The 21,932-nt window shown below is 40.4% G+C and overlaps 1 protein-coding gene and 1 long non-coding RNA gene across 3 annotated transcripts in view; both read left to right on the top strand.

Annotated features, from left to right (window-relative positions):
* Nucleotides 1–21,932, top strand: part of LOC137240152 (prolyl endopeptidase) — a 682,234-nt gene that overhangs the window by 448,906 nt on the left and 211,396 nt on the right. The window lies entirely within an intron of this gene.
* LOC137240154 (uncharacterized) lies at nucleotides 5,881–21,529 on the top strand. The gene is made up of 3 exons (XR_010949614.1): nucleotides 5,881–6,218; nucleotides 6,400–6,664; nucleotides 14,949–21,529. It is a non-coding gene; the product is annotated as an uncharacterized lncRNA (long non-coding RNA).

Raw genomic sequence — 21,932 nt, 5'->3', positions numbered from 1 at the left:
GATAACACCCTATCCAGGTATTCCCATCAATCCTTATCATGGCACTTCATTCCCGCATCAGCTCCTCACTTGGGGGGACTGTGGGAGGCGGGAGTGAAAAGTTTTAAAAGCCACTTCACAAAAATCGCTTCAAGTTGCAAATTCACCTTTGGGGAGTTTGCGACTTTGCTATGCAGGATCGAAGCCTGCCTCAACTCCCGACCATTGAGCCCTGCGTCAAACAATGCATCAGACCTGGAGCCACTAACCCCAGGTCACTTTCTGGTAGGAGGACATCTCTTATCTCCACCAGAGCCTGATGCCATAAATCGATGGCAAAAGTTAAAATCCCTACATCACTCCTTCTGCAAGAGGTGGAAATCGGAATACCTCTCTGAACTGCAGAAGAGAAATAAATGGAGATCTCCCAAAACGAACCTAAAAATCGGGGGCCTGGTCGTAATCAAGGAGGATAATTTGTCTCCAAACGAATGGAGACTCGGACGGGTGGTCGAATTACACCCAGGACCTGACGATCGCGTCAGAGTGGTCGATGTCATGACGATGAAAGGCCAGATAACCCGACCCTTGGTAAAGCTCATCATCTTACCAGACAACCGCGATGAGGCAGAAGAATCTGCGGCATCCAATTAAAAATCCTTTCTATTGTCTTCCACTTCACGAAAGATCAAACTAATGAGTCTACGTCGTGAGCCGCCCAACTTATAAATCTAGTGGAATTTCAACCAGTGAACTGACACCCTTATCGAAAACAGAAGGAGTAAAAGCACTTTTCGATAGCATCAAGTTGTCTTGAATGCATGTTCAAATATTAAAAAAGGGGGGAGAAAAACAACTGTCGGCTTTTACGCGCCCCTTCACCTTTCAATGGTGGCTTAATACCTGTATTTAAAAAACTATCCAAACCATTGAAATTCTCATATTCATTAAAAACGAAAAGACGAAATCCATTTATAAAAATGATTATAAATACAATATAATGTAGAGTAAGAGAAAGCGTTGTCGATCGCAAAATGTGTAATCCAAGAAATTAAAAACAATAAAAATAAGAATTTTTTTAAAAATTCAGAAATTAAACAGCGCATCAAAAAATAATAACACATGACAATGAAAATGATTTGAATAATTGATTATGGCTTTCTATGCCAATTGTCTTTTGGGATATTAAAAGCAATTGAGCTACTAATGTCCCTAATGTTATTTGTTAAAGATGATGCCAATCGCAGTACATACATATGTACATACATATATGTTTAGTGAACATGATTGAAATGATATAATTATAAGTGAAGAAGAAAAATTTCAATGACAGAATTAAAAGGCGCTTCAAATTTGGGGAAAAATAAATCGAAATAACGTAACAAAAATTATAGGCAATTGTTGGAAACCACAAAAATAGAATAAAAACAAAAATTCGCGTTGCCGTGAACTTTCAAAAAGGAAATATTCTTTAAAAGCTTTGAAGCTACATGATAGTGTTGAGTTGAGCTAAAATGGATTTGACTTTGGAACGTGAGAACCCTGCACTGGGCAGTCTCTTCCAGCAGATCATAAATGATTTAAAGAACACATCGCCTCTATGGGGGGACTCCCTTACCAAAGCCACGAAATTGCATCAATGTTTACGTGCCGCCATTCAGGCAATCGCCGCGTATTTGGACGCGTTCCAAAAAATCGCAGACGCAGCCACAAACTCGAGAGGAGCTTGGAAGGAAATTGGCACAGCGTTAACACGTGTCTGCCTACGACACAAAGCAGTTGAATCACGGTTAAAGACTTTTACCACAGCAATAATGGATTGCCTTGTTCAGCCACTGCAAGAAAAATTAGAAGACTGGAAGCGTACAGTGATTACTATCGACAAAGAGTATGCCAAAGAGTATAAACGCTGTCGCAACGAACTTAAAAAACGTTCCAGCGACACGCTGCGTTTACAACAGAAAGCGCGCAAAGGTCAATCGGACGCAATACAATCGCTCATTGATACTCATATGCAAGATGTGACACTGCGACGAGCTGAAATGGAAGATGCCGAAAAGAAATCGTTACGTTCAGCTATGATTGAAGAACGTTTGCGATATTGCACCTTTGTGCATATGCTACAGCCAGTTATGAAAGAGGAATGCGAAGTGATGTCAGAGTTGGGGCATTTGCAAGAGGCAATGGATTCTATTGCGAGAAACACCACACCACCCTTCACGTGGATGAGCATACCAAAGCCTCACGTGAGCCGTACAAGCCGTGTAGCGTACAGGTAGAGGAGGAAGAGCGCGAGCACCTCGAAGGGGCGTTATCACTATACGCCTCCGATATTGAGGCGGAGGAGATGGAACGAGAAACCACGGAGAGGGACACCTATTCTCAACCGGCCAGCATGGTCCAAGAGAGATCGGAACCACTACCCTTCCGACTATCAGATAGATCGGAACTACTGCCCTTCCGACTATCAGGGGGATCGGAACCACGGCTCTTCCGACCCCTGCTACCACATGAGCGCCAACAGTCGAACAGAACCCCTCACCGTCGCCGCCGACAACGACAACGCTTCCAGCTGGCCAACAACAACACAAATCGCCGTCACGAAGCCATCACGTCCAGCCTGCCTCACTCTACGTCGACCGCCGCTGATTCTCGAGGAGTCATTACCACTCGCCAGCTAAGGACGCCGCTAACGTTCCGCAGTGGACGTACAGGGCCGGACCCCGTCGCTGGACTGGTACTGCGGCCCATGATCTCGCTTTCGCCGACCGCTATCGTCAAAATAGAAGCTGGAGGACGACTACACCTGGTGCGAGCATTGATCGACGTCTGTTCGCCATCCACTGTCATATCGGCCGACTTGGTCCGGGATCTGCGGCTGGACGAAACTCGAGTGGGTAGCCAGACAGGCTGTGTGGTGTGTCTGCGGGGGAAACACGGCGACAACAAACGCATTGCGACCCATGCCGTCGTCACACCACATTTCCACCGAGTGGCGCCTAGTCACAGCCTGGATCCAGCCATCGCGGATATGTATACACGCATCTGTCTCGCCGATCCTAAATTCTACGTCGCGTCGCCAGTACGCCTAGTTCTCGGGGCAGACTTATATGCCGACATTATGCTAAATCAAGTTCTGCCAGCGTCATTCGGCCCGCTCTTGGCGCAAAGCACGATATTCGGCTTCGTGCTCTCTGGAGTATCCAGAGCCTAAAGGGTCGCAGATAAATATCCAAAAAAAAAAAAAATTGAATTTTGAATTTGCCTTTAAATTATGAATTTTGTAATAAAGAATATGTTATACTTTGAACTCATGCGTACAGTCTGTCCATCCACAAATTTCTCATCTTTCTCCCTCTAGATATTGTCTATTCTAGCAGCAGGGCAAGGCGGGGTTGCGTACCGCAAGGGGGGTGGCATGTTTAGGCCAGCAGGCTAACCCCAAAGGAAAATCAAGGGCCGGCCACCCTAATGCAATTTAATACAGAACCGCTTATTTATTACGGCCGTTAGCACATATACTAAAAGCAAATTGACGTTTCGTTAAGTTACCCCGCCAAAGGCCTGTTAGTTTTGGGGGGTAAACGGAACGCGTGGAATGAAACTCGGTCACTTGGATTAAAACCGCAGCAGTTTACGCACGCTCGAACGTCTTGAAGCCGCAAGTTTAAGCCACATCAAACGTCACACGGCCAGAAAGTAGAGTTCCTGAATATATTAAAGGTAACATTGTAGCAATCGCATGCTTGCTCCTTTAAACTCTCTCTCTGTTAATTTCCACTGCGTACTTTATGAAATAAAGTCTATTGCAATTTTAATATTAATCACTGCCTTTCTTTCCTAACCTCCATCGAGAGAAACTAGTCTGGAATCCGCCAGCTCAAATTTTCACCTCCTCTTCCCAAAATTTTCTCAATTAAGAACTGAGTGTCTCGTTTTATATTTGGACTTTTGTCGAGAATGACACAACATTTTCAGTTATTGGACCACTGAGAATCCAACCAAAAATGGTTTGTTGCGCAAGTATGCTACCGCACACCTTTTTTATACCTTCCAGCAGAATTTGTGGAAGTATGTCGCTGCTAATGACCATGTCAGTCTGACCTGGTATGTTGCAACTGGAATCAGCGAGCTCAAGAAATTTAAGCTGCTCTCAGATATTGCGACTGATGGTGGACGTTGGCAGATTCTTTTTAAGTTGCGGTAACACACTGGCATGAGCTTTTATCCTTTTCATGGCCTTGGATGCAACCATTGTCAAAGGACAAAGCTTGGAGGACTTTTGTACGAGTTGTCCACCCATGCCAGAGATTTCGCACTTTGAATGTTCGAACGGTAGTTTCAACCGTTGTTGAACTTTCGGGGAAATGAAAGTTCTTTCCGCGCCCTGATCGATATGAGCCCTCAGTTAAAATAATTCACCTTCGTGTTCGACTGCGAACATAGCAGTAGGAAGGAGCATTTGGTTATCATTGGCTGCATTCAATTTGATGCAGTCGGTCGCGGGGTTGAACGTGGGGCTTGCGCAACAGCGTGCCATGCCGATGATAACATGTCGCACATGACCACTTGCTCGTGCATTCATTGATGATATGAGTGCTGCTATGGCAGTTTGTACACATTTTGCATAGCCACCATAAAAGGTCTCCGCGTCGCATTCTGGGACTTTGAAGTAAATATTTGCCTCAGCGGAGGGTTGTTCCACGCGGACTGGTGGACTCGGTGTTGCCATCACTTTGATCAACGAAAGTTGATCGGCAATCTTTGCTTTGGTCACTTCATACGTATCAAGGCAAGTGCATTGTTTGCCTTGTACTGAACTCTTGAAGCCTTCAGGGAAACTTTCGTCTGGTTTCGAAAATACCAGATCATAAACAGATTGAAGCCTTGCCCAAAAATCATCTAGTGTTTGTCCTTTATCGGCGCCTCGTTAAATTTCGCACAGTATCTCATGACACTGTCATTTCCCGCGATGAACTTTTGCGGTCAACTGATTTAGATTTTGGGCGTGGGGGTTGGTGCGCTTTCCTTGCCTGTTTCTTCTTTTGGGCCATCTTTTGGTTTTGTCCCGGTTTCGGGAATTTTGGGGGACTAAGAGGCATGTTAAGCAAACTTTTAGGTTTTCACAAAAAAAAAAAAACGAATACAATTTATATACGCTCAAGAAACGTTCGAAAATTAGAAGATGGAATTGCTCTTGGTGCCACAGAAATTTAAAAAACGAAATTAAATTGGTGGCGGTGTTTATGTTCTTTTTTTTTTTGTTTTGAAAAAGATAGTCGAGCGCATACAACGGGACGTTCGTAGAATGATTTAAATGCGCGAATTGCGCCCCTGCAGAGGCGAAAGTATCTGAAACTTAGTTTTGTACGAAGAGTTACTAATGTGCTTGCACAATATACAAACGTATGGGTGTTGTTGTTGCCTGGTCGCTTATTGTTGATGATTACCATCACACAACAGCCGTTGCTGCTGCTTGGCTGCTTCTGAAGATTATTTTTATATTTTTTTTGATTGATTTTTGTTTTCTCTCAAAATTTTCAGAATTTTTCTTTAAAAAGGGTGTGCGCCATAAAACGATTTTTTTTTGTAAATATTAGTGTATATTTTGTATATATTTTTTGATTTTTAACCAAGCACTTTGAAAATTTTTTAAATATTCATTTTTATATATATTTTTTGTTTTTTGAACGTTTACAATTGTTGTTTTGTTGTGTGTTTTCTTTGAATCCAACCAAGCTTTATTTTTTAATTATTTAAGTTTTTAAGCACCCAATTTATATATACATATATACTAGGATGGTTACAAGGTATATGGTGAATTTTAATTTTTGCTCTATCTTTCGGGGCACCCTCTAAAATATGCCAATAAATGAGAAAATGATTATTGCAAAGTTTCAGACCAATCCGATAATGGTAACACGTGCCTCATTGAGGCCAAAGTTAGGAAAAACAGCAATTTTTCACAAAAAAATTTTAGTGTTTTGTCAGTAAAAGTGTTTAGGCCGACAGCCCAAACTCCAAACATAAAAGGTCGCCCTCGCATTTTTCTTATATCGGTTAACAGTGCCAGTCAAATTGTTTATGTTAACCATACAAATGAACATCGCTGGAATAAATAAACAGTTTGACTGGCAAGCGGTATTGACCTCCTGTTATGTTCTTTTACTTCACTTGTTTTCACACATCAAGGAGAAAGGACGTATCCCGCCACAGTTTCCAGCTTCACCAACTAAAAGGTAACCTGCAAATACATATATATATAAATTGTTTAATCTTTATCTTCAATAAAGACTATTTGTGAATATTAAAATTCTAATACCAAACTTTTTCTTCTTTTCTACATTAAATCTTGACCGGCACCATCCCTGAGCTGTGGCCCGGCCAAGACATTGGTCCTTAAACCATTTTTTCATCCAGCGACCATTTTGCGAACCACATCAATTCCACTGTTTATATATTATTAAAGAAGCGGATTTTGCGAACCAACAACTCACAGTGTTTAAATATTATATTGCGTGCCAACAGCAGCGGATTTTCATTTTTGCGAGGATCAACACGTCGTTAATTCCATCAATAATTATAGTACTTGGTATTTGATTTGCGGAGATTTATTTGAGCCACAAGCAACTATAACTTCATATTGAGTTCATCACTTTGGAAATTCTACAAGTTATAAAAAAAGGTACGTGGTTATTTCAGTGAGCACATTAGTTAATAAATTAAAAATTAGTGAAAGTGAAAAGTGCGCGAGTGACTTGTGAAACAAAAACAAAATTAAATTTGATTTGTACAAATAGCCTTTTTGACCGTCAAATATTGCTTGCCGCCGACGGTAAATAATGTTTGACACGGCTTAAGGGTCTTCGCTGTTGCATTATTGCACACAAATATTTGTACAAACAGTGTTTGGGAATAATTTAATAGAAAAGTGCAAGTAATTTTTCAAAAATAAAAAAATTCAATATACATTTATATGACTTGCACTTCTCTGTTATTAACAGCCCACAACAACAACACTGCACTGTGTAATTAACCTCACTTTTGGGTTTGGTTCATCACAGTTGAATTGAGAAAAATTAATTTCACAAAAGTCACTCGGTTTTTAATTGAATTCATTTTTTTAAAACAAAACAATTTAATTTGAGCGTTTATTTAGTGGACGGAACAATTTTCCTCCAACTTTGCTCAGTTTCTTCACTTGCGTTTGTTTTGAATATATGTTGTGCTACATACATACATACACGCACACGTACATAAATATATTTGAATTAAGAAAAATTAATTTCACACTAGTTACTCGGTTTGTTCAATTCATTTTTTTAAAAACAAAACAATTTAATTTGAGCGTTTATTTAGTGGACGGAACAATTTTCCTCCAACTTTGCTCAGTTTCTTCACTTGCGTTTGTTTTGAATATATGCTGTGCTACATACATACATACACGCACACGTACATAAATATATTTGAATTAAGAAAAATTAATTTCACACTAGTTACTCGGTTTGTTCAATTCATTTTTTTTAAACAAAACAATTTAATTTGAGCGTTTATTTAGTGGACGGAACAATTTTCCTCCAACTTTGCTCAGTTTGTTCACTTGCGTTTGTTTTGAATATATACTGTGCTACATACATACATACACGCACACGTACATAAATATATTTGGTTGGCGAGCAATAATTTTTTTAACACGTATATACAGTCCACTGGTTTTTTACTCTGAAAATTGTTAAATTTGAGTTTTGTATCAAAATAAATATTTTACATTAGAAATTTACACTCAATTTTTTAGAAGTTATTCAATTTATTGGGGTCCCTTTGTTGGTGGGAAGCCTTGTCTAAATTTTATAATAGCGAATTGGGTAATTCCACAGATTCTGTCTCTGTGTACGTAATTTATTTTAAAAATCAATCCTTTCAATTTTTTATATTTTAATATGGAAGCATATAACCGCTTAGTCGACACAATTATTGAGTTCGACATCGAATTTTTAAGCATAGCCACGAGCGAACTCTCCAAAAATTCGCTGAAAATTCAGCAACAGGAGTTGAAATCGATGTGGGAAAAAGCTAAAGAAGCTTTTGATGCGTTATTACAATCAGAAAATATATCTGAGAAGAATGTTACGGCAATTAGAAAAAAAAATAAGTCGTGCTATACTGTTTTTGTGCGGTGTATGACAAAAATAAATGACTTGGCAGAAAAACTTGAGAAGGCAGAGAAGGAAAACGACGCAGCCTTCACGCCACGCAATTTGCATTTGGCACCTTGTGACACTGATATATTCAAAGGTGATTATCTGTCGTGGCCAACTTTTCGTGACATGTTCACGGCCATTTATATTCTAAATAAAAGCCTGTCGCCAGTACAAAAATTATATTATCTCATACAAAAAACCCAAGGTGAAGCCAGAGAAATCGTTAAGAAATGCGAATTGACGAATGATGGTTTTGATATAGCTTGGAAAAATTTGTGCGACAGGTATGAAAATAAGAGAATATTAGTCAACACCCAATTAAAGATTCTTTTCAACCTTCAATCAGTCGAAACTGAATGCGGTAATTCAATAAAAAGATTACAAAGGGACATAAATAATTGCATATCCTCGTTAGTAAGTCATCATATTGACATATCTAATTGGGATCCAATTATTACATACTTATGTTCAACTAAGCTTCCTGATGTGACCCTTTCGCTATGGGAACAGTCCGTAGAAAACAAGACAGAAACTTCCAAGTGGGCGGATATGGACCGATTTCTGACAAATCGGTTTCAAACGTTAGAATCAGTCTCAGGTTTAAGAGGTACAAAGAGTACAAAACCTCAAAGAGTACAAAACTCAAAGCAGGCCTCTGAACATCCCCCAAAGAAACTTGGCGCTTTCCAAGCAAGTGTAGCTAAAGGCACTTGTAAAATGTGTCAACGCAATGATCACAAAATTTATGCGTGTTCAAAGTTCAAAAATTTGAACACGAATGAAAGACTTGCTTTCATAAAAAGAAATAACTTCTGCCTAAACTGTCTGTCATCGGGGCATTCAGTGTCAAAATGCACAAGTGCGCACAATTGCAGCAACTGCCATTTAAAACATAATACCCTTCTGCATTTACAGACAAGTAAGGCAAAACTTACACAGGTAAATAATTCTGCAGATTCATCAGATGAGCAACCGTGCACTTCAAGGCAAGCTCAATCTCAAAATGAATCTGCAAAACAAAAAAAGCAGCAAAATAAAACTACTGTAAAATCTAATTTTATTAATACCAGTAAAGGGGTTTTACTAGGCACAGCTCGCGTCACCATTCATTATAATGGTACAGATTTTTCGGCCAGAGCTCTCATAGATTCGGGATCTGAATGCTCTTTTATCACTGAAAGACTCAGACGAAGAATCAACCTGCCAACTCGAAAGATGCATGCTCAAGTCTCGGGCATCAATAATTCAGTTTCTGCGCAGGTAAAAGAGGCATGCGCCATTCAGTTGCGGTCCCCAGTTGACCCACTAATTTCTATTGACGCATTAGTTCTAGTTCTACCCCATTTGACAGGTAATTTGCCAACATGCGATGTTAGTGCATTAACACAACAAGCATTCCCTGATCTCGTGCTTGCGGATAAACGTTTCTTCGTGAATGAGCCAGTTGATCTTGTTCTGGGCGGGGATATTTATCCGCAAATCATATTAGACGGTATCAAAAAAAATATTCTTAGCACTCTTTTAGCTCAAGAAACTGTCTTTGGTTGGATACTGACTGGTCGTGCTGATGCAGCCAGTCCAACCAATCATAATCGGGTATCCTTTTATAATGAAGTGGCTTTAGACAAGCAGCTAAGGTCATTTTGGGAGCTCGAAGACACGCCGAAAGCTAAAGCCTCGACATTAGAAGATACATTTTGTGAGGAATTGTATCAACGTACAACGCAGCGGAATTCTGACGGAAGATACATTGTGTCGCTTCCGTTCAGGTCAGAATTCCCAGGAGAGATAAATCTAGGTCCATCATTAAGAATAGCGTGCTCTCAATTCTATAAAAATGAAACCCGACTTAGAAAAAATCTCGATTTACAGAAGGAGTACAATAGAGTCATACTAGAATACGAGACTATGGGGCATATGTCAAAATTAGATTCAATTCAATCGGCCAATGCGGTCGATAATTACTATTTACCACATCATGCAGTAATAAAAGAAGAAAGCATCTCTACCAAAGTTAGAGTTGTTTTCAATGCTTCTTCACGCTCTTCAAATGGTGTCAGCCTGAACGATGTTCTTCTTCCTGGTCCTGTGCTTCAGGCTGATCTACCAACATTAATTCTTCGCTGGCGACTTTTCAGATACGTCTTCAATAGCGATATTGAGAAGATGTATAGGCAAATCCTAGTAGATCATAATCATACAAGATACCAAAGAATAGTTTTCCGCTCAAGTCCAGATGATCAAATCAGTCTGTATGAGCTCAAAACAGTGACATTTGGTATCAATTGTGCTCCTTATCTAGCAATAAGGACTTTACTTAAACTGGCTGATGATTCCGAAAAATCTCATCCAATCGCTTCAAATATCCTACGAAAAAATATGTATGTCGACGACGTTCTTTCGGGAGGGCATAATATTGCATCTGCGATCAGAGCAAGAGATGAAATTTCCAGGGTTTTAAGTTCAGCTGGTTTTCCATTACGAAAATGGACTTCAAATTCCAGTAAAATATTACAGGGTATTCCCAAAGCTCATCTACTGAGCGAAGATTTCTTAGAATTTGAGGATTCAAGTAGTGTAAAGGCGCTCGGTATTAGGTGGAATGCTCATTCCGATCAGTTTTACTTCATAGCAAACCCTATAGAAGAAAACACCAAGCCCACAAAAAGAGCGATACTATCTACTATCGTAAAACTCTTTGACCCATTAGGGTGGCTAGCTCCAACAATTATCGTGGCAAAAATGATCATGCAAAATATCTGGTTGGAGGGTACTAGCTGGGATGAAACCGTTTCGTCTTCAACATTAGACAGGTGGAAAAATTTTACCAATACGTACAAGGATATCGACAAAATACGAATACCGCGATGGGTAGCCTTTTCTCCAACAGAAAAGGTCGAAATCCACGGATTCTGCGACGCCTCCGAGAAAGCGTATGGTGCAGCCGTGTATTTGAGAGTGGGAACCAACGACGGCATATTTGTGAATCTGCTTTTGGCAAAAACAAGAGTAGCTCCAGTCAAAACCATCTCACTTCCTCGACTGGAACTTTGCGGTGCTGTATTATTAGCGGAGATAACCGAATCTATCTGCGCTAACCTTGATTTAGGTCAACAAAGCATCCACCTGTGGACAGATTCGACAATCGTACTGGCTTGGATACGAAAACCTCCGTGCTCATGGTCAACTTTCGTTGCGCATCGAATTACAAAAATCGTCGACAAAGTTGGAAGTTCGTCGTGGTATCATGTGGATTCAGGTACAAACCCAGCAGATTTGGCCAGTAGAGGAATACTAGCCGAGGATTTAGTCAACAACTCTCTGTGGTGGCAGGGTCCTTCTTGGCTCCAAGAAGAGAAGGAAAAGTGGCCAACACAAGATTTGGATTTTAACACGAATATTGAAGAAAAACGCGTACAAGCACATGCAACCGCAATTTCAAGCAATATTAATGATATTCTCAATAGGTTTTCAAATCTTCCTAGGGCTTTAAGAGTTATCGCATATATACTCAGGTTTTTTCATAGAACGCATTCTAAAACGAAAGATTGTAGTCAACCTGAATCTTATTTAATTTCCTCAGATGAAATTAAAACTACAACAACCCGTTTAATAAAACTTGCTCAGAAGCAATATTACGGATCAGAAATTTCAAGTTTGCAATCCAAAACGCGAATTGGATCTAAAAGCGAAATACTTTCGCTCACTCCATATCTTGATGAAGACGAAGTAGTGAAAACGGGTGGACGACTTGGTGCATCCAAAGATACTACCGAATCTGAACGCCATCCCATAATACTTCCGTACAATTGTAGGTTTACACGTCTGTATGTTCAGTTTGTCCATGAAATGTCTCTCCATGGTGAAAACCAATTAATGCTGCGCATCATTAGAACTCAATACTGGATTCCTAAAGTTAAAACCATGATACGATCCGTAATTCATAATTGTAAGATCTGCACGATCTTCAAGAAACGATCGCAAAATCAGCTCATGGGAATTCTACCTCAAGAACGCACCACATTTTCGCGTGCATTTACCAATACAGGGGTAGATTTCGCAGGGCCTTTCGATATTAAGAGTTACAGTGGGCGCGGGTGTCGTACCTCAAAGGGTTACGTTTGTCTGTTCGTTTGCTTTTCTACTAAGGCCATACATTTAGAAGCCACTAGTGATTTGAGCACTTCCTCATTTCTAGCCGCTCTTTCAAGATTCGTAGCTAGACGAGGATGTCCAAGAAACATTTATTCGGACAATGGAACAAACTTTGTCGGTGCATCACGTGCATTAAAAACTGAATTTAAGGAATTTCTTGCCGATGCAAGAAACCAAACCCTGTCAAAATATTCCCATCAGGCATTAAATTGGCATTTCATACCAGCAGGAGCTCCACACATGGGAGGACTATGGGAAGCGGGAGTGAAAAGCTTTAAAATCCACTTCAAAAAAGTGGCCTTAAACAACAAATTCACTTTTGAGGAATTTAACACATTGTTATGTAGAATTGAGTCGTGTCTCAATTCTCGCCCTCTTAGCCCCGCTTCAAATGAACCATCTGACCTTGAGCCTCTAACACCAGGACACTTTCTGATTGAAGGACACCTATTAGCACCAGCGGAAATCAGCGTTGATGAAAATACGGCCTCAATAGTCAATCGCTGGCAGAAACTCAAGGCATTACATCAAAACTTCTGCAGAAGATGGAAATCAGAATATCTTTCGGAACTACAGAAACGGATAAAATGGAAGCACCCTAAATCAAATATGCAAGTCGGAGATATGGTGGTTATACGGGAAGACAATCTTCCTCCCAACGAATGGAGATTGGGGCGTGTGATAAGGTTACACCCTGGTTCAGACAACCGGGTGCGCGTTGTGGATATAAGGACTGAAAGGGGGCAAGTGACAAGACCACTTGTCAAACTAATATTACTACCACCATATAATGCGGACACCGAAAACACGTCAGACCCAAATCTCCAGCAGTAACGCTACAATTGAAGTTACAAAATCTCCACACAACATCAAAACTTCTCCTAACCCAAACGAAGCAACTTCAACAAACTCATAGTGGAAACAAAAATTTCTTTTTTTGATGCAGCCTAATGTTACATATGTACATGTACCTGCTTGCGCACATGGGTGGTGATTCTCATTTATAAAAGCAACAATATGTTGCTACAGTTGATGAACACATTTTATTATTAAATTTTCATATTTTTTTTATGCGTTTTTACACACTCAATACCAAGTGAGGTTGTCAGGTAGTCGCCACCGAAAACATGTGCGCGGGCATACACGCAATGACTATGTGCATTGGACTGCATGGAATCATGAAAAAAAAAAAAATTTGGGGCAGCTTAAGCAATCAAAAAAAAGGTTCGTGGTTTCGTAAACCACATACCTATTAAATAATGCAATTTCCCTCAAATAAATATTTTCCTTGTTCTTTTGCCTAGTGCATTATATATAGGGGTCCTCACATAAACATAATTTTTTGTTGCGAAGAAACGAAAAAAAGGATAGTACAATGGCAAAGGCAACGTTACTTAAATTATACAAAGCGCTGCCAATTCCATTGCATACACCCGTTTTTATCGAGATAAAAATAAAAAACAAAAATAAAATAAATAAAAATTTTCAATTAAGGCCACCCTAATATAATGCACGGCACACCGCACAATTCCTTTTTACTTTTCGAAGTAAAAAGTTGTAAACACTATACGAAAAAAAAGGGAACAAAGAACAAAATTTTCTAACAGAGAAAAAAATTGAGGAGAAATTTCGGACACCCTAACAATCAATCAATGCAATTTTGCTTTTCGAAGCAAAAACCCCAAAACAAAAAAAAAAAAAACTACTCAAAAATTTTCTTTTTTTTACAATAAAAAAACAAAAAATTCACTGCACACCCTACTACATATGTATGTTCTCACTCCACGATCGCATAATTTTATTGCGGATCGTTGAAAAAAAAAACAAAAAAAAACACAATCACACACTTTCCACTATGCTAGTTACTCTGCTTTGGTGGAGGTTTTTTTTTGATTGACCTTTCATAGGTCTTCATTATCATATCTTTTTTCCTCTCTTTTTTGTTGCAATATATATACCCATATGTATATTTTGTTTCACAAAACACTTCACTAACGACAAATTAACAACGGAAAAGTTAAATGCCCGCGATTTACATTACTCGCCCGCACACGCACTAATTAAAATTACAATTTTAAGAAAAAATTCACTCCCGCACGTTTTTCTTTTTGTTTTCGTTTCATTAATTAATCCGGAACTGAAGTTAGTGAAATATGCAATATATCGATATTGCAAACAATCGATTCACTAGTACGGTAGCATAAGGGTGTTGACACATCATCAATTATCCGTAAGGCTACATGCGTCACGTACGGAAAAGCATGACGTAGACATTTACATTTTTGAGAAACTAGTTAGTAATCAAAAATAAATGCTATAAATGCTGGGAAATATATAAATTAGACATTGTTTGAGAAAATCTTTCCTGCTAATGTTTGGTTTGGCGTTGTTTCTGTCTTGGGGGTCCGAGGGCATCATTTGCAAAACAAATGAATATGAATTATATTACAATACAATACAGCTATCGCGTATTCATGTATCGCATACATTACCGCGCTTCCACCAACAACCCCCTTATCAGGTGAAGTTCACATTTACTTTACCAGAATTGCTCGCCAACCGAAACATGCTCACTACGTCGACAAAATTAGAACAAATTATTTTCCTTTTCAGAAAAATGACGCGATTCACTGCAATTCGTAAAACAGCTGAGGCAAAGGGGTTCTCTTTGGCCTGTCGATTGTGCGAAAAGAAGCACCCACTCAGGGTGTGTCCTGTCTTCCGCGGTAGCACACCGGAAAAAAGGTGGTATTTTGTAATAAAAAAAAACTATTGCACCAACTGTCTGTCGCCTCTGCATAGCGCAGCACACTGCACACATGAGGGACGGTGCAATAAGTGCAAGGACGACCACCACACCATGCTGCATATCGCGGAAGCTCAGGACACGACGCGTCGGCAACGAAACACGTGGCATCGCAGGCCACTGAGAACCACCGTAGAGGATAGCGACACCCTCTCATTAAACGCGTCCGAGGTCGAAACGGAGTCCTCTGGAGCGGAAACGTCTGCTTTCCGCCCAGGTGTAGCTCGGGGAGTGGAATCATCTGCATTCCGCCCGCCCTCTACGAGCGGATTGGAAATGAAAACTTTCCAACCGCGCCGTTTTCGACCTCTACTCAGGCACGAGGTGATCGCTAGCGGATTGGAAATGAAAACTTTCCAACCGCAGAGGAGCAGCCAGAATAGAAGAAAAAGACGACGTGTGCAGCATGCACAACACAATAATAAAAAATGGAGAGTGGACTCATCCGCATTCCACCTCCATCCAACGAGTGCTTTCCGGGCTGGGACGGTTGTCAGCCCACGTGCGCCGCCGCAGCTGATCCAGTGCCTCACGTCGGTTGCACCCACGGCCGTTGTTAAGATTGAGTCCGGTGGGCGCTTGCACCTGGTTCGAGCTTTACTCGATCCATGCGCTGCAACGTCCATCATCGCGGATGAGCTCATCCGCCGGCTCGGCCTTGATGTGACGGTTCTGGGGGATCGGCGTGGGTGCTTCATCAAGCTGCGGGGCAAGCATGGGCAGACGGCAACCGTCACCACTTATGCCGTGGCGTTGCCTCATTTCCGGAGGCAAACCCCACTAACAAGCCTGGATGCAACGGTAGCCACGCCATATGCCAACATCAGGCTCGCAGACCCACGGTTCTACGTCGCCGACCCAGTCCGATTGGTGCTCGGTGCCGATGTGGTCCCGAAGGTTATGCTGGGTGCCATACCAGCCGGAACTTTGGGGCCCTGTTGGCACAGAACACCATCTTTGGCTGGGTATTGTCTGGCGCCTGTTAAATTCATATTTTTATCAACGAGTAACTTTACATACTTTTTTATATATATACTTACACACATAAAATATATATGCCTACATACTTATACATAAAATGGATTTTTTAAATATTTTTCATACTTGGTTTTTGAAACCTTGGAATAATTGTAAAGTTATTCATAAAATGAACTTCCTTTATATACAAATGTTCTTTTTTTTACGAAATAGTAAATTTAACTATGTTTTATACCTACCCACATACATGAAACTTGAAAATAAATGTGCCACTGAATTAGAACCATGTGTACCTTCATTTATTTTTCTTCAATTTTCGACTTTAGGTAATTCAAACGGAACCTGAGCTGAAAATAGTTTTAAGCTTAATTTAATTTAATTTAAACTGCGAACCAGCGGCGGAATATGTCCAAATAGATCTTGCGTGTCGCAAGGGGGCCGGCATGTTTAGGCCGACAGCCCAAACTCCAAACATAAAAGGTCGCCCTCGCATTTTTCTTATATCGGTTAACAGTGCCAGTCAAATTGTTTATGTTAACCATACAAATGAACATCGCTGGAATAAATAAACAGTTTGACTGGCAAGCGGTATTGACCTCCTGTTATGTTCTTTTACTTCACTTGTTTTCACACATCAAGGAGAAAGGACGTATCCCGCCACAGTTTCCAGCTTCACCAACTAAAAGGTAACCTGCAAATACATATATATATAAATTGTTTAATCTTTATCTTCAATAAAGACTATTTGTGAATATTAAAATTCTAATACCAAACTTTTTCTTCTTTTCTACATTAAATCTTGACCGGCACCATCCCTGAGCTGTGGCCCGGCCAAGACAAAAAGTGAAACCATTTATGCCAGGAACTTGACTCGTATACTATTAAATATTGTAATGTCCATAGACGTTTGCATCGAAATTCAAAATTAGGGATATCCACTATGACCTGATCTGATAAATGCTAAATACTGCTAAAAATAACCGTTTTATAAAAATATTATTAAGATCAAAATCAATACAAATAAAATTACCTATCCAATGGTGTACGAGTCAATTTCCTGGCATAAATCGTTTCAATTTTACCGACGAAACGCAAAATTTTTATTTTTTGAAAAATCGCTGTTTTTCCTAACTTTGACCTCAATGAGGCACGTGTTAGCATTATCGGATTGGCCTGAAACTTTGTATGTATCATTTTTTAATATATTGGCATATTTTATGGGGGTGCCGCAGCGGAAAATCTAAAATTGATTTCTTGTATCCACCCTAATATATACATATATACATATGTATATTTTTTCTTTTCGTCACTTTTTTCTACTGAATGTTTGTTCATGTATGCACTCACTGCACTGATTTTCTTAGACTTTTTTCTTAATTTTTTTTCTTTTGACGAACGAAATAGTTCGATTAGGTATAATTTAATCATTTTATTTTGTATTTAAATTTTAGGGGTTGGGCCAAAGATGGCTGCGAAGGACCATGATTAAAGGCCTCTCTTCGCTACACTGCACTACTTTATTGTACAAATAAAGAGATGTTTGTTTAATTATTTTTTCCCGAGAACGTTATAATTTTCACTTTTTCTATTTCTTTAATTATTCTAATTTAATTTCAAATTTCAACTTCAAAATAAACACATATGTATGTTTAAAAGTATTGAATATATGTAAATGTATTCGTATTTAACTATACAACAGGAGCGCGTCCGCGATTGCCGGTTAATATTACTTGACTGGTTCGTGGACGCAGCGTCAATTCCGATGAAGTTGAGCTTGTCTTATATACCAAACGATACAAAATACCATCGTTAAACCTACCAGAACTAAATGGGTTGCGCCTAAGCCTGGCAGATAAGGCCAAATTTCTAGGCGTAGTTTTAGACAAAAAGCTGAACTGGAAGGACAACTTCATTCAGCGACAAAAGAAAGCGTACATTGCATTATATACGTGTAAAAGAGCCATTGGCAAAAAATGGGGACTCACCCCCAACATATGCAGATGGAGTTATACAGCGATTATCCGACCCATACTGCTGTATGGAATAGTCGTGTGGTGGCCAGCCTTGAGCTAGGCTTCAAACCTAAACTTGTAAAATCCACAGATTCAGCATGATAAGCATTAGCGGGGCTCTAAGTACAACGCTTAGCGAAACTCTTCAGGTCATTCTTCACATCCTTCCATTGGATCTAGCTGGTTGTCGAGCGGCGGCAACGTCAGCCTTGAGTCTAAGGGAGTTGTCGTGTTGGAACAACAAGATCACAGGACCTTCAAGTATACTGTTGTTGTTGTAGCAATGTTTCGCCCCACCTAATAGCTGCGACCGACCACAAATTGTCACCAATATCCTCTAACGGGAGTTCAAGGAAACTTGCTGTTACGACAGGGGTGGACCATAACGAAATTGGTGTTAGAGGCGTTGGTTCCACAATACAATTAAAGAGATGGTTGGTGTTATGCGGGGCAAGCGGGCACACATTTTGTATGTCGGGGTTGATTCTGGATATGTAAGAGTTTAACCTGTTACAGTATCCAGAGCGAAGTTGAGCCAGAGTGACTCGCGTTCCCCTGAGGAGGATGAGTTCCTCTTCCGCAAGTTTTGGGTACTGTTCCCTGAGTACTGGGTTCACCGGGCAGTTCCCGGCATAAAGGTCCTACGCCTGTTTGTGGAGTTCACCAAGGACCTGCTTGTGTTTTTTTGCTTCTTACGGCTGAGTTCTCAGGTTCCGTATTTCCTCAAAATGCTTACGGAGATGACTCCTTAAGTCCTTAGGCGGTGTTGGCTCATCAATCGGATGTCTGTTGGGATGCCCAGGTTTCTGGGTATTCAACAGGAACTGTTTGGTTAGCATCTCATTTCTCTCCCTGATGGGGAGTATTCTCGCTTCATTATGTAGATGGTGTTCTGGGGACATAAGAAGACAGCCCGTGGCGGTTCTGAGCGCAGTATTTTGGCAGGCCTGTCGCTTCTTCCAGTAGGTAGTTTTTAGGCTTGGCGACCGTATAGGGGACGCGTAGCACGCATACAGCTGGCCAATTTCTTTGTATGTGGTAGTGAGCGTTTCTTTGTCTTTTCCCCAAGTACTGCCAGCAAGGGATTTGAGGACTTTATTGCGGCTCTGGATTTTCGGAACAATTTCGGCTACGTGCTCACTAAAATGTAGATCCTGACCAAACGTCACACCCAAGATTTTGGGGTTGTCGGTAGCATAGTGCCATCGACGTGGATGTTCAAAATGGTCGACATTTGGGACGTCCAAGTTGTAAATAAGGTCGCTGATGATTTAGTCGGTGATAATGCCAGGTTTCGCGAGGCGAAAAAACTGGAGAGATCAGGGAGGTAGCCGTTTATTCTGTTGCAAAGCTCATCGATCTGTGGGCACGGGCCTGTGGCCATTATTGTGCAGTCATCGGCGTAAGAAACGATAGTAACTCCTTCCGGTGGCGAAGGTAGTTTTGATATGTAAAACTTAAACAAACGTGGGGATAGGACACCACCCTGTGGCACCCCTTGTTTAATTCTTCTTGGCTTTGATGTTTCGTTTCTGAATTGCACCGACGCCTGCCGACCACCCAGATAATTTGGCTCCTACTCGATCAATTCTGAACTAGCACTAAATTGTCTCCGATCTCTTCAACAGATGGCTCAACAGAACCGCTAACATCTCACATGGGTCCCTGGACATAGCGACATCGAGGGGAACTTCATTGCAGATGAACTCGCTAGGCAGGGTACAACCAGGCAGCTTCTTCCTGGCCAAGAACGCTTAGGTATGCCCCTGTCCATCCCGTCAATTGTACAACCTAAGAAGGGATACAATTTCCACACTTGTGGGGGCACTAACTGGTCAGTGCCTCATAGGTAGGCATGCAGAAAGGTTAGGAGCGCCTTATCGTCGATGCAGTAGGAGTTGTAAAGAGGATGATGAGGAGGAAACGGTGGTTCACCTCATTTGCAACTACCCAGCACTAAGCGGAGCACGGCAGCGCTTTCTGGGTGCTCTATTTCTTGATAATCTGAGCCGGGTTGTGGAGCATGACTTCAAGACCTTGGTAGCTTTCATCAGGTCCTCAAAATGGTTCGAAGAGGAAAGGCAACGGTGTATTTTCGTGGTACCACAACAGGCCTAATACTACTGGCCTAATTGTGCCCTCGGGCAGCCACCTCAACCTAACCTAACCCGTTTAAGGGGTGCTAGTAATCTATTTTATTTTATTTAAAATCAAAACAAAAGTGAGCTTTTTTATCAATATTTTTTTATCAATATTATTGCGATTTTCTATATTATTTGGTATAATTTTTTCGATAAGACAAATAAAAGAAAGAAAAGGGAAGTACCTATAGGAGAGGAATTGAAGGGAGAGCAAAGGAAAGGAAAGAAGAGGAAAGGAAAGAAAAGGACAGGAAAGGCAGGGAAAGGCAAGGCAAGAAATTAAAGGGGAGGAAAGGAAGGGAGAAGACAGGACCAGCCAGCGAAGGAAAGGACAGGAAATGAAACGAAAGAAAAGGATAGGAGAAAAGAGGACAAGAAAGGACGAGAAGGAAAGGATATGAAAGAAAGGAAGAAAGAGAAAGAAAAGGAAAGGAAAAGAAGAAAGAGAAAGAAAAGGAAAGGAGATGAAATCAAACAAAGCTTTTCATAATAAGGAAATAAAAGTAGTGGAAATTACAGGGGAGGAAAGGAAGGTAGAAGCAGGACCGGACAGCGAACGAAAGGACGAGAATGAAAGAAAAGGAAACGAAGAAAAGTATAGGAGAAAAGAGGAGAAGAAAGGAAAGGATAGGAAAGAAAATGAGAAGAAAGGAAGGAAGGGAAAGAAGGAGAGGAATGGAATGGAAAAAAGGAAAAGAGAAAGGGATAAGAAAGAAGAGGAAATGAAAACTATTAATTAAGATACTTTTTCCATAATTTCCATAATTCATCCATGCAGTTTAATATTTTAATAATAATTTATTGTTACGATTTAAATAAGTTTTTGAGCCGAGTTTGTCATAATAAGCAAATAAAAGGAGAGGAAATTACAGGGGAGGAAAGGAAGGCAGAAGACAGGACCGGAGAGCGAACGAAAGGACAGGAAATGAAAGAAAAGGGAAGGAAACGAAAGAGAAGGAAAGGTTAGGAGAAAAGAGGACAAGAAAGGACGAGAAAGGAAAGTATAGGAAAGGAAATGAAAAGAAACGAAGAAAGAGAAGGAAAAGGAAAGGAAAGGAAAAGAAAAGAAAGGTGATGAAATGAAACAAAGCTTTTCATAATAAGGATATAAAAGGAGTTGAAATTACAGGGGAGGAAAGGAAGGTAGACGGCAGGACCGGACAGCGAACGAAAGGACAGGAATGAAAGAAAAGGATAAGAGAAAAGAGGACAAGAAAGGCGAAGAAAGGAAAGGATAGGAAAGGAAATGAAAAGAAAGGAAGGAACGGAAAGAAGGAGAGGAATGGAAGGGAAAGGAAAGGAAAAAAAGGAAAAGAGAAAGGGAAAAGAAAGGAGAGGAAATAAAAACTATTAATTAAGATAATTTTTCCATAACTTTCATCCATGCAGTTTAATATTTTAATAATAATTTATTGTTACGATGTAAATAAGTTTTTGAGCCGAGTTTGTCACAATAAGGAAATAAAAGGAGAGGAAATTACAGGGGAGGAAACGAAGGCAGAAGATAGGGCCAGACAGCGAACGAAAGGACAGGAAATGAAAGAAAACGAAAGGATAGGAGAAAAGAGGACAATAAAGGAGAAGAAAGGAAAGGAATGGATAGGAAAGGAAATGAAAAGAAAGGAAGGAAGTAAAAGAAGAAAAGGAAAGGAAGGGAAAG

Source organism: Eurosta solidaginis, chromosome 2, assembly GCF_040869045.1.
Source record: "Eurosta solidaginis isolate ZX-2024a chromosome 2, ASM4086904v1, whole genome shotgun sequence".
NCBI classification, from domain to species: Eukaryota; Metazoa; Arthropoda; class Insecta; order Diptera; family Tephritidae; genus Eurosta; species Eurosta solidaginis.
The sequence above is the reverse complement of the archived record's forward strand: the minus strand, read 5'-3'. Positions and strand labels throughout refer to the sequence as shown.